Source organism: Streptopelia decaocto (genome assembly GCF_964273445.1).
Source record: "Streptopelia decaocto genome assembly, chromosome: 4".
NCBI classification, from domain to species: Eukaryota; Metazoa; Chordata; class Aves; order Columbiformes; family Columbidae; genus Streptopelia; species Streptopelia decaocto.
The window spans coordinates 53,328,682-53,341,226 of NC_138658.1; the positions used below are offsets into that span (position 1 = coordinate 53,328,682).

At 42.1% G+C, this 12,545-nt stretch overlaps 1 protein-coding gene across 4 annotated transcripts in view; it reads left to right on the top strand.

Annotated features, from left to right (window-relative positions):
* Nucleotides 1-12,545, top strand: part of APBB2 (amyloid beta precursor protein binding family B member 2) — a 177,668-nt gene that overhangs the window by 48,203 nt on the left and 116,920 nt on the right. For all 4 annotated transcript variants that reach the window (XM_082051092.1, XM_082051098.1, XM_082051093.1 and 1 more), the window contains exon 3: nucleotides 8,434-8,530. The gene's annotated coding sequence lies outside the window, so the exon portion shown is untranslated. The remainder of the gene's footprint in view (nucleotides 1-8,433; nucleotides 8,531-12,545) is intronic.

Here is a 12,545-nt window from a genome sequence, read left to right on the forward strand (position 1 = left end):
ATAGCAATATAGTTATTAATTAATCTGCACCCTTGTGTTTGTTATTTTGTTAAATAAAACACGTGATTCTTTTGAAAGAACTTCCTAATCAAGCTCCTTTCAGAAGAACTTCTTAATCAAGGACCTTCATTTCTATTTTTCAATAAATTAAATAAATTGTCAGAAAGAGTTTTTCAATTTAAGAATTTGCTTGTGTTGCAGGATATTATATTCTTAAATTTAAGGGAATAAACTTTTGAAGCCTGTAGGATGGTTAAGGAAAGCTTTGTATAATGTAAGGCCAAGATGCTGTCAATGCTGTTCTGAAGTCAGGTGTCATCCGAGGAACAACGGGAAGTCATTGATCCAGGTGGGAAGCAAATATATGACACAGGAGTAACATCTCTGGCATATGGATACCAAACTTCTTGTCACCTGACAGTCACCCGTGGAGTTTGCTCTTTAGCTTGTGGGTCTGGTGACACTTCTGTAGCTGACGATTTTATATGTTCTGTCTTCCTGATTTGTCTTCTGTGGAAAGCATATTTTTTCCTGTTGTTGCTAGGGTAGTTAGTCACCGTTTTCTCGGGAGAAAATGCAGGATCTCTTCTACCAGTGGTCTCAAGTTGGTTTAAAATGTATACTAGAAGTATATGGATTAGGTAAGAGGTTTTAGCCTCAGGGCAGATTTTATGACACAGTGGGACTATAGTTGTTTTTTGACGATGATCAGAAAATTAATCTAATTATTTTCATCAAGCTATTGCACCATTAATCATCTTATCAGAGGTGGGGTACTGAGGAAATACTGCACAGCACTAGAACTGCAGTGTTAAGCAAAAAAACCACAACTAAATATCCTTCTCTCTGTGAGAACTGTGAGACCCCAGCTGCTGTATCTTTTATCCACTTTGCTTCCTTAAGAGATCAGCCTTAGATGGTGAGTCAGCTAGCCAGCATGATTAATAAAGGAATAAGCTAAATAAGGATTTTTTTCTGTTAACCACCGGCTGTTCTGAGCAAGATATATTCCAAGTACTCACTGACCCTGTGCTTGTTAAAAAAAGAAAAGAAGAGAAAAAAGGAAAAAAAAAGCCACCCCGAAACCTCCTCCAAAACCAAACCAACCAACCAAAAAAACACAACAAAACAAGAAAAAAGCCCATACAACACCCCCCCAACCAACAAACCAACAAACAAAAAGCAAAACTACACAAAATTCCTCCACCAGATTAAAAACAAAACACCTCCCCACCTCCCCCCAAAAATTGTTGTATTTGAGGTGATAGAAGTGGGATAGGTCTGATAGTTACTTCTAACAGTGGTTCTGCATTAATTCTACTAAGCACATCTGTAATGATCTATTCCAAACCTTTCCTAGGCTTACATAAGATCTTTTACTGTGGGGGGAAAAAATGTGCTCTAATGGTTTTTTTTAACTTTATTCTACCCTTCCTCCCTCTTCCCTGACCCACAATGACAGAGGCTTGTAAGGTAGAGGAGTTGATCCCTTTTTACAGCTAAACAGATATTGTGCAAATTATTTTGAATATGTTGTCCTGGTGTGCAGAATCAGTATGATTTCCGGTAGTGCACATTACCTATGTTAAAGGTTCTTCATTGTCTTTTAGCTAGCTTTGAAGCCAAAATTATGAGGACTTGTAACTGCATCATTAAAATTTATTATGACAAACTGGAGGGCGTCGGGTACCAAGGATGCTCTGAGATGGAGGAAGCACCCTGTTGTGTGCAGCATAAGCTGGAAAGTACTGGAGAATATCAGGAGAGGTTAGGGAGAATTACACAGTGATAACAGTACTTAGAGTAGGAGTGAGTAGCTGAAGTCAGTTACTGGGAGAGTTTGTACTTAGAGCACAGGTGATAATGCCTTTTTAAAAAGGAGCTGACTTGCAAATTCAGATTTCAGTTCAGTTTTGCAGTGGGCTTTAATAACCTGACTTCATTTATGCTGGGTTACAAGCTAAGGCAGATGTGACTCCATTTTAATTTATCTTGGTTTAGCTAATGCTTTGTGAAATTATTTTTGTAATGGTGGGAAAGTACATCTCTTGGCAAAAGTGAACAGAGGACTACCTCCTTGGGAAAACTGTGTCTCTGGTTTGTGGAGCTCTTGAGTTGAGCAGATGATTTTAACATAATCTTGTGAGAGGATGTATTGCATTTCTGTTTGTGTCCCTATTTCTTCTGCAACGATTCATCCTGTTTTGCTGGGTTTGACCTGTTAATGTATGTGCAGGACAGGAGGTAGAGAGAGAATAACTGAAGAGCGTTCTTGTGCCCTGAAGGGGAAAGGATGACTTAAGCTAAAATGCTGCCTCCATATCCCATGGGTGTGATATGTGGGAGAGCAACTGGGGTCCGGCATTATTCATCGCCACTGGCTTCTGCTGTGACGTGGGTGTTTATCACATGAATAGTAGTGCTGTGGGTTGCTGCAGGAAAGGTGTGTGTGACCGGAATGCTCATCGCGCACAGGGCTTTCTCCAAGTGACAGATAAAATCTGGTCTCACGTATAGAATGTCTGCTAAGAAGTCAAATCTTTTGGAGATGTTTTTCTCTCAGACAGCTTGTGGATGAGCATCTTTAGTTGCTTCTAACTCTAGTGGCTGGTCTCTGTCACATGTATGAATTCCCAGACTTAAAATTTGGAGTCTGTGTAAAAGTAAGTTTAATTCTTAACATGTATTTGGAAAATTCCTCACGTAGCTAAGTTGTACCCCATTGTGCTAAGAATAAGATTTTTGAGAGAAATTCCAGGCTACTTTGTTTTCAAGTATTGATTCAAGTTTCTCTTTCTGGTTTTAATTTTTAAAAATTCTTTTAAACTCAGCTGCTTGAGCATTTTCAAAGCACACTTGTTTTGCTGCTGAAATGCTGACAGCAAATTGTATGTTGGGCTTTTGTGAGGTCTAAAGCTTTGCTCATCCCTCCTGACGCAACAGAAAATATGTCTTGATTGCCATCCACTGGGTGGAAAACATGCTGCAGTGGTACTTGGTCTGTGCTTGAAGAGTTGCTGTTGAACAATACATTTCCCTATGTCAATCATGCTGTCCTTTTGGCATAATAACCTAGGAACTGTCAGCCTCAGCCCAGATGTTTGCTCAGACAGTTGTGAAATGGGAGCTACTTGTCTGGTTCTTGTTACGAGTCGTGATAGCAGTGATGCTGAAAGCTGGAGGGAAGGGGTGGGTTTGGCGACAGAAGTGGGGACACAAGGCTGGGTTGTGCTGCTGGAGGGATGCTCAGGGCACCGCAGACCCCCCTGCCCCAGAGTGCAGGAGCTGCGCTCAGGATGTTTCCGCACTCTCCTCCTCTTCCATTGGCTTTTGCGCGTTAGCTGTACGTGTGCTGAGACCGAGCACCAGAAGAGCATCTGTCTTTCTGTAACACGTCCTTGTCCTGGCTGGCTGGTTCACCCTTGGGAAACCAAATTACTCACCAGTGGAAATACCAGCTGCCTCAGGCTGTAAGGACAGGGTATTTCTGTAACTGTTCTTACTGGTAGGCTATTATGATTTATGGGTAGCTATAGAAGCAGAACATGAATCAAAGAGGGTTTTTTGGGTTGCAGAGTCTGACAGGACCAGGTGAGCTGTAGCCAGTGCTGTGCAGTGGGACATGTCAGCCTCTCCAAGGCTGAAGAGGATTTCTGCTTCAGTGTCAACCCGGTGCTTTGCTCTCTTCTGCTTCAGTGTCTGTGCAGCATGGCTTGGTGAGCAGGAACACTTGAGAAAAGCAGTAAGTTATGCAGCCAAAGGACCAAAATAACACCCTGAGGTTTGGGAGGTGTCACTGGCAATGTGGGGGTCTGTGTATATATGATTTAGGGCTGATGGTGGGGATGATTTGCTAAAATGAAAACAGAGATTTGGTCCAGAGTAGCCTGAAAGGAAAGTTTCTTGGCTCTCGTCCCTGCACCCCATTCTGTGCAAAACTTTAACAGGAAAAAAAAAACAACCCACCTAAACATCTTCCAGTATCCACTTTGGACAATCTTAATAAAAGGCATCACTAAAATGAAGAAGACAGACTTGGGTATCATGCATAAATATCAAGACTTTCCCACCTCACAGTCTCTTCTGTAGTGACCCTGCAGTCAGTGAGCATTGTGGGGCCGATGCCCATGTTCCTTCTTGAGCCAGGAGGACCTGACCCATCTTCTGCCCTTTCCAGGAAGGTGCCCTTTCCAGAATATGCCTTTTAACCTGGAAGGGGAAGAGTGGGGCCCCTCCTGTGAATTGTGGATAACCAAAGCTCTTTGGCTTTGTTAATAAATAAAACACTGTCATGTGCATTTCAGTGTTTTAGTCATTAATTGTGAGAGAAATGCTTCTTCCTGACCTTCAAAAACTTGGGAAGGTAGAATACTATCTAAGTTGAAGCTATTTTCCTTTTGGCCCTCTAGGGCAGTAAGTGAATTGATGTCTAAGATGCTTCCTTCTGTGGATTTGGCAAAACTGCTGTCAAAGAAGGTAAGATGCAGTTGAAGAAAGGTAGATGCTAAAAATGTCAGGGAATTTTTGAGGTGGCAGCGGCAGCCTTCTCCCCTGCCTCATCTTTAGTTAGTCTTTTACCCATCATTATGTTATGAGAGTCGTCCACATCTGCCAAATGGCAGTGCCACTTGTTAATCCTGGCAGGTCTCTTTGTGTGGTTGGTTGGTTGGTGTGGGTTTTTTGTGTGGTGTTTTTGTTTGACTGTTTGGGTTTTTGGTATGTTTTTCTTTTGTTTTGGGTTTTTTTGGTGAGAAAATAGTCACTTGTTCTTTTGGTTTTGTGTGGTGTGTATTTTTTTTTTTTCCTTTAAAATTATTTCCCAAGTAAGCCCCCTAGAAATGCCACAACAAAACTCAGCTCTTCCTTCTCTCCTTTCAAAAAACAAACTCCAGCAGCCTGGGTTCTCAGGGCCATTGCATGAGGCTCACCAGGAGGCTGGCTGATGGAGTGGAGATAGCACATCACCAGTTTCTTTCTAGAAGGAAAGAGAAAAATTTGTCCCTAAAATAGATGATCATGCTGTACTTATTAATTATTAATGTTATGCTGGACTACTTCTTTCTTCTATTTTTAAATTGGAGGAAGAGGTGGCGATTTTGATGGAGAGAAAGGTGGGGTCCTGTAATTCCTGTTTAAAAGACGATGAAAGGCAGAGTCCCCAGTCTGATAATGTTAGTGCAGTACGCCCCACATCTGTGCGTGCCAAGAGAAAACTGCAGAATGAAAACTCTCACCAGTTTCATACTGACATCAGTTCACTCATCCCTATATGATGAGTACTCTGCATGTGTAATATCCTCAGCCTCATGCATAAATTCATAACTGTGCTTCCATTCTAAAAGCACAGGAATTGGGAATTCTATAGTTATTTTCCCAGAGCAACTGGATCCCTGCCCAAATTGCATGTTACTGATTTTACACCCTTCCACGCTGCCCAACACAGGCAGGTTTGCAGGCTGTGAGCAGTATATAGCCATTACTACAAGGTGTACAGGAAGAGTGCTTCAGAGTGATGTAATCCTTAAACTTTCTATTCCCTGAAGCAAATAGTTGGGTTTACAAAACAAGATTTCTGTTGCGCTCCTTGGAGAGCAGTGCCAGCCCCAAGCCCAGGCTGGCTGCTTTCTGCTGGGGCCGTCTGAGAAGCAGCTGCCAAGCAGCGAAGGGGGAAGAGTTGGTGAATTTTTTTTTTTTTTTTTTTTGGTGTCAGTTTTTGGATGAAGTTGATTTAAATCAGAGTATCAGTCTCTATCTATCTGTCAGGTAAATGTTTCTCTGTTTTGAGAGAACTACAAAAGTAAGCTTTGTTCTAGCATCTCAACAAGGGCAATAACTCATGTTTCTTTCGTGCTGGCTGGTTTCTATTTGGTTTTATTATTTCTGCTAACTGAATTTCTGTGATGTGCCCAAGATTATGTTCGTGCTGGCACCTGTAAGATCACTAGTTTCAGAGGTTGGCTGAGGACTGAATTGCAGATCTGCGTCCCATGGAAATGCAAATACCCAGGAATATCTAATCCCATCATAGCGTATGTTGTGGTTGCCCGTCTTCACAAAAGAAGGAAATAGGGGCTGTTTAATTTTCTTAAACTTGGTCCTAATATTACCTCAACCAGTCAGTTGTTTATTTCATTAATTGTAACAGTATGTTCCTACTTTGGCATGTGTGGGTGTTTAGCATTTGCGAATTCTTTTTCTAAGAAGGGTATTGGTGCCTGCCTGCTCTCTGCCTTCCAGTTTACTGGTTTTCATAAAGTCCAAAATGAATTATTCCAGTTTGCATAGGTCTGAGGGACTGGACTTGCTGCACTGTTGGCTGACTAAGCTTTTCTTTGAAATATTAAGATTTATAAACATGAAAAAAAATCCTCTCTTCCTCCCTGAGTTGTTGTTTTCAAGTCTGCCAATTTTCAAAGCAGGCAATGTGGTAAAAATGTGGGTGGAGAGAAGGACATGTTCATCAGGACATGGAGAAAAGGGAAGGACACTCAGGGTAGGGGAGAGATTCTCCACTGGGAAATGTGAAATGCTGGATGTGCAGCAGCACAGCTTCAGGAATTTATGTCAACAGTGTTAATATCCCTTTGGATCTGAGCTCAGCTGTCTCTTGCTGAAACTTTGTTTTGCAATTTCCTATCGGCTGTTTTGTTGGGGATCTCAGTCATTCCTACCTTCGAGAGCTGTATGTTTTATTTCAGGCTTTCCTCTAAACCCAGAACTTGTGGCTGACCCTGTCTTAGTTTGGATCAAAAAATTCTCTTATTCCAGAAGTAAAACGATTTTTGAGCTGATGCCTACTTTTTATGTAATTAACCACTGTTCTGTTGCAGTTACACTATGCTTAACCTAGAGCAAATTAGGTTTCATATATAGGATAAGGAGAGTTAATGCCCATGCCAGCACAGATGGATGCATGTTTGCTTATCTCTGAAAGACACTCCTTAAAATTATTTGGAAAAAGGCTGGCAGGTGTGCCCAGTCTGTGGGAAAGATTGGGGTCTCAGCACTTACCCTAAAAAGTTCTGTTTATATAAAACCTGTGAATTTCAGACAGAAGAAAATCAGTAGTTTCTTGGCTTTACTGGTACGAGAAGGTGTTAATATGTGCTTTCTTTCTCTCTTTTTTTCACTTGAATACTGAAATCTTATAATGTGATACAAAAGTCTGCAACTGTGCCTACTAAATTGGATTAGAATATTACCTGAATGAGCATTTTTGTGGTTTCTTCCTGCTCCCTTGAAGAGTGTTTTGAAAGTGCAATTTCATTATCAAAATAAAAATTAGTAATTTTCTTAATTTCTTCAAAAAGCTTTAGATTTAAAAATTATTGTTCACCTGGTTTATAGAAGGGTCCATTTTCAAGTTTCCAGATGAGAATTATGATTTTTTTTTAACAAGAACACTTTTATCTCTCTTAAATTATCTGTTCTGTTTCAGTATCTTCTAGGATTCATAGTTCTGGAATTCTATTAGAACACGGACAGAAAAAAGAAATCTCTCTTCAAAACAGAATATAATTTGGCTTGATTTAGCCTGGCTTTTGCTCTAACAAATATATATATATATAAAGCTCTACAGCAGATGAGATTTGTGTCTTGGGTCTTTGCGTATTTATTTTCTCTGGATGGAAGAACAAATACAAAGTTGAATAATACCTTGGATCCTAGAGCATCTTTTGAGTGACAGATCTGCTGCCACTGACAGAGAATCTTTTGATGGGGAGATAATCTCACTTCTGTCACCATGTGGCAGCAATCTCAATATATTTTTCGTTACCAAACCCTGTAGCATTAATGTAATAATTTACCAGAGGGCAAAATGGTTGGGGACTGACTGTGATGCAGCATATGGACTTTGCAAAAATAAAATTTATACTTAATGTCTAGTGAACACAAGCATATTTGCAAAGATGATTTTTCACTTTGTTTTCTAAATTAGATTAGGAACATGCTGTTTAGTGAGGACTTTTTTGCTGCTTTTTTTCTGACTTGGGGCTCATCTGTATAATTTTCTTTGTGATATTTGGTGTTTGTGCATGGGGAAGACAGCAGGTCAGTAATGCCGCACAGAGCGGTGATTTAAAGCATGCTTTGCAGCGCGTCTCTTGCGTGCCCAGGCTGTCGCAGTCCGACAGCAGCTTGGGCACCTGCCCTGTTTGGGAAGATCCCTGCACTGATTTTACTTCTCCTGTGAGCACATCATTGAATGCAGCTGGTTTTTGAGGATTTAAACTGAAGGTGGCTGCTTGAGCTACTCAGTCACTTGTGCTGCTGGTCTGGTTCCCAGGCTCCCACTGCCTTGCTGGCTCGGAGCGTGGCCGCCTGGGTTTCTTCTGGTAACCTGCACCTTTGCGAGCTCAGTAGTTTTCATTAATCCTTCCTTGACTCTTCATAAACGAAAACTCTACAATGGGACTTGTTTCTGTTTTGCAGCTTTCCTGATTTCTGCAACAACCCGAGGGGGTGCTGGTGCCCAGGACTGCAGGACTTGGTGCTCTGGTACGGGCTTCCCACCCACGAGCTGGGGAGAGTAAGTAATGTACTCCATGTCCAAGGATCCTCTGGGGTCGTGGGGCTCTTTCTGCACTTTTCTTGTCCCACATCTCAAATATAGAAATCTCAGATTTCTCCCAGCACAGAGACCAGAGGTGCCTTTATTTTTATGCAGTATTTACATTGTTTATCATGATGCTTGATAACAAAGATGCTCCAGCTTTTTTAGTGCTCCAGCAAGATTAGTTCTTGGTTTATCCGTTCTTGCAGATTAGCTAGATTTGTGCAACAAAACACTACAACATGCTCTGCCAGCTCACGTGAGGAAAGGCTGTATGCAAGAGAGGTGTTTCATAGTAGTGCTGTTCCTCTGTGGTGTCAGTGGTGTTGTGTGTTAATGCGGACACCCGTATTGGATTTCAATGTACTGTGCAGCAGAAGTGCAGTCCCCTGCGATGTGTTCAAATGGTTCTGTGTGGGTCTTGGAGCGGGAGGGAGGCCCGCAGCAGCAGCTGCTTTGTGGCACTTGAGGCCATCGATGTAGAGGGGTTATCTGGTGGGACATACTTCCCAGTACCTGGCAAGCCTCAGGGCTGCTCATCTTCAGAAATAAGCTATGTGAGAGGTCTGGCATTACCTGCCCACAAGGAAAGTGCTGCTAACTGGAAGTCTTGGTCTAAGCATGTCTGTAGGTTTGCCTGTACCATACAAGTTGTACTGGCAGAGTCCTGTGGAGAAACTGTGCTATTTACTGCCAGAGGGAGGAAGTTTTTCTGTCAGGATTGCTGTTCCACCTTCCTGAAATGCAGCAGGGCTCTTCTGGGTTTTTGCTGATGTGATCCTTACCAGGATGTTATTTTGGACAGTCCTAACTGATATAAGTGAGCTGGCAGAGCTCTCAGATGTACGCCAGCCTTGTAACCACTGAGTAAATCTTTTGCTGCAAACCCTTATCCTGTAAGATTCTTCCTTAGCTGGTTAGTTAAAATGCAGAGAGGAGATAAATGCTAGTACCTAGCTGAGACATTGATTTAGAAAATGATCTTTCATGCTGCATGCTACTTTTCCCAAAGGATTCTTTCTTTACAAAGGACTTCTCATCCTGAAGAATTTCAGAGGTTTTATGTTTATGCCTTTTTTAATGTATTTTATTTCCCTCCGTTAGATAAAGCTATGCTCTGGTGAGACAGGATATTTCTTATTAAAGTAGTCTTTGCATAAATAGAATGATGAGACTCCAGCCAGGGCTAATCTCATGTTGGCACACAGTTGCGTGACACACTAATGTTTTAGCCAGTGCAGTGAGATGGCTCTTTAGGGCTTATTTAAGGGTTCAGGGTTAGTGTTAGTCTTCACACTTTTTGTGTATGTTAGTGTCATGGTTTAACGCGATCTAGCAATACAACCATGATAGCTGCTCGCTCACCCCCTGCCCCCTGTCCCCCAGTAGAGTAGAGAATCAAAAGGGAAGGGAGAAACTGGGATTGAGATAAACAGAGTTTAATAAAATAACAAAATACTAATACAGTGCTAATAAAACATATATATAAAATAGAAATAAAAGATAGTCGAGGCAATTCCTCATGGCTGTGCCACAGAGCAAGTGAGAGGACAAGAGCAGCAACCCAGAAGGTCCCAACTCCCATCTCCCCTTAAATACAAAGCATGAGACTAATGGGATGGAATACTCTTATTGATCAGTCTGGATGTCAGTCAAGCTCTGCCCCATCTATGTCTCCCTTCCCAGCTGCCTCACACCTGTGGGCAGAGCACTCAGAGTGTCCTTGGCTCTCAGACCAGAGCAATTAAAAACATTAGCTCTGTGCTGGGGTGTTATCTTCTTGTTCTCAAACTAAGTCCAAATAATGAGTGTGCTAACTATGGAAAAGAAAGGTTTTGAACTGCATGAAGAAAATTAACCCTTTTCAGTCAAACCAGCACAGTTAATCAAGCAGACTTAGTGGTCTTGTAATACTGTAATACAAAGGAGGCTGGGATAATGATGCTGCTTTTTTTTTCCAAGTTGTTTTTCTTTAGTCTCTATATCTACTTGTCAGAGCCTCAATTCTTCCATGGGAACTGAGCGGTATTCTTCTAAAACATAGAGTTGCCATGTGAGTTATTAATTTGAAGCATATACTAGGTCATTCTCATGTCTTTTTTTTTTTTCCTCTCTCCCCTCCTCCTTCCTTCTCATGTTCTCTTTGTCCTCCCCTTTCACTAGAAGAGCCTGTAATTCCTCTTGCTGACCTGTGTCATTTTATGTATCAGTAAGAGAATCTCATAGTTTCCTTTAAAACTGATTCCAGTCTTTCCCCTGGGGAAGAAGCTGTTGGGCTGAGGACCTTCACCTTAATAGGACCAGTCACCCTGCCTCATCTTGCTTTGCGGCCATGTCCAGTTCCCAAAGGGGCTGTCAGTCAGAGCATCTCTAGGTGAATTGCTCACTGTGTGATGCTTGCCTGGCCTCTGTTTTACTGTCAGGAAGCCAGGGCACAGTGCAACTGTTGGCCTGGTGCTAGCTGAGTGTCTTGCAGGCAGCTTTGTGAGGCTACCACTGCTAATCTGTAATCAACATTATGTGCTTCTCGTGGCAGACTGCTTTGATGCCAAGCTGAGGGGAGTGGTGATTCAGTCATTGATTAATGCAGTTGAAACTCCTCACCCCAGCTGCTCAGGGGGGATACAGCTTGCCAGGTATCAGCTTTTCAAATTAAAAGGAAAGTTTACTCCTTTTGTGATAACTGTGGGTTTTGGAGGTAGTGGAGTTGGTGTGGGTTCAACTAACTGAGTAGCTATCCCTGCTTTTCAGAGTCTGTTAGCAAGCTTTGCAGAAAAGGGATGGGTGTCATGCTCACAATGGAGCTGGTGCTCGCCACGTCATCTCTGACGTCACAGATGCTGTAGCATAGACTAATTCTTTTCCAGACTTCCTTGGATTAATACTTACATGTTTAACTTATCTACAGAATGGATTTTAAAGGCAGAAGTCTATGCTGAGAACATATGGTGCAGATGCAGCAATATCTCAGGTTGTCCTTCAGGCCGCATCAGCATCTACCTCCACGCCCCAGTGGGATCTCTGCTGCTAATAACAAGGGAGTTTGGTTTTCATAGCTGTTCCAGTAATTCTGCTGAGACAGTGATTTCTGTAGTGTGTGTCCCTCTCTGTTACAGGTTGAACCAGAATCAACAATTTGTTTCATAGGCTAGTAGAATATCCATGTTTGCTCCCACCTCAGGATGTACTTGTATTGGTGACACCTCTTTAGTTAAACAGTTTCTTACTAAGAGTCATTTAAAACTGTTGCCTACAAAGCAACATGGTTGCTTGAAACTGAACTTCAGGTCCAAGTGTGTCCCAAAAGACAAGTATGCTTTGATACTTCATAGGGAACCTGTAGGAGGTGAGTTGAATGGGTCCCATTCTAGTTGACCTCAGCTCAGCCTGTTTTGGCACTCTCAGTAGAGGAGCTGAAATCATGGATCATCTGTAGTACTTGTTGCTTGGCAAATGTGGCTGCGATACCTTCGTGGTAGCTCCCCAGGAGTGTGCTGCAAGCCCGCTTCTGTGGCTCAGCAGAGCTTATCAGAAAGTTCCTGCTATGTTATCATCACTTTGGACTGCAGAGAATACCTTCTTGTTTGTGGAAGATGTTATTCACAAAATCAGGCTAATTCTCTGGTGCCTGATTTGGTAATCATAGGTTGCAAAGGAGGCCCTGGGGGAACTGCTCAAATTGCAGCAGGTGAATGGAATAGCCTGTGCTTGTGCTCCCATGTTGTCATTGTCCACCATCACCTTTTGCCGCTGGTAACTGCAGCAGAAGATGTAGTAGTGGGTAGTGTAGGACGTGGTTCAGCCTTTTTTACTACCTTAGTATATCATAGTATATCATACTTTCAAAAAGAAATAAATTTCTTGCTATATTGATAGCAACTGTCCTTGCAAACTGAGGATGCAGCTCTTGGCCTTTGGGGAGGGTGTTGTAGGAGGGAACAGACCTGGAAAGAAATAATTGAATCTTAGCTGGTTGTTTGTCTTGAGCTGG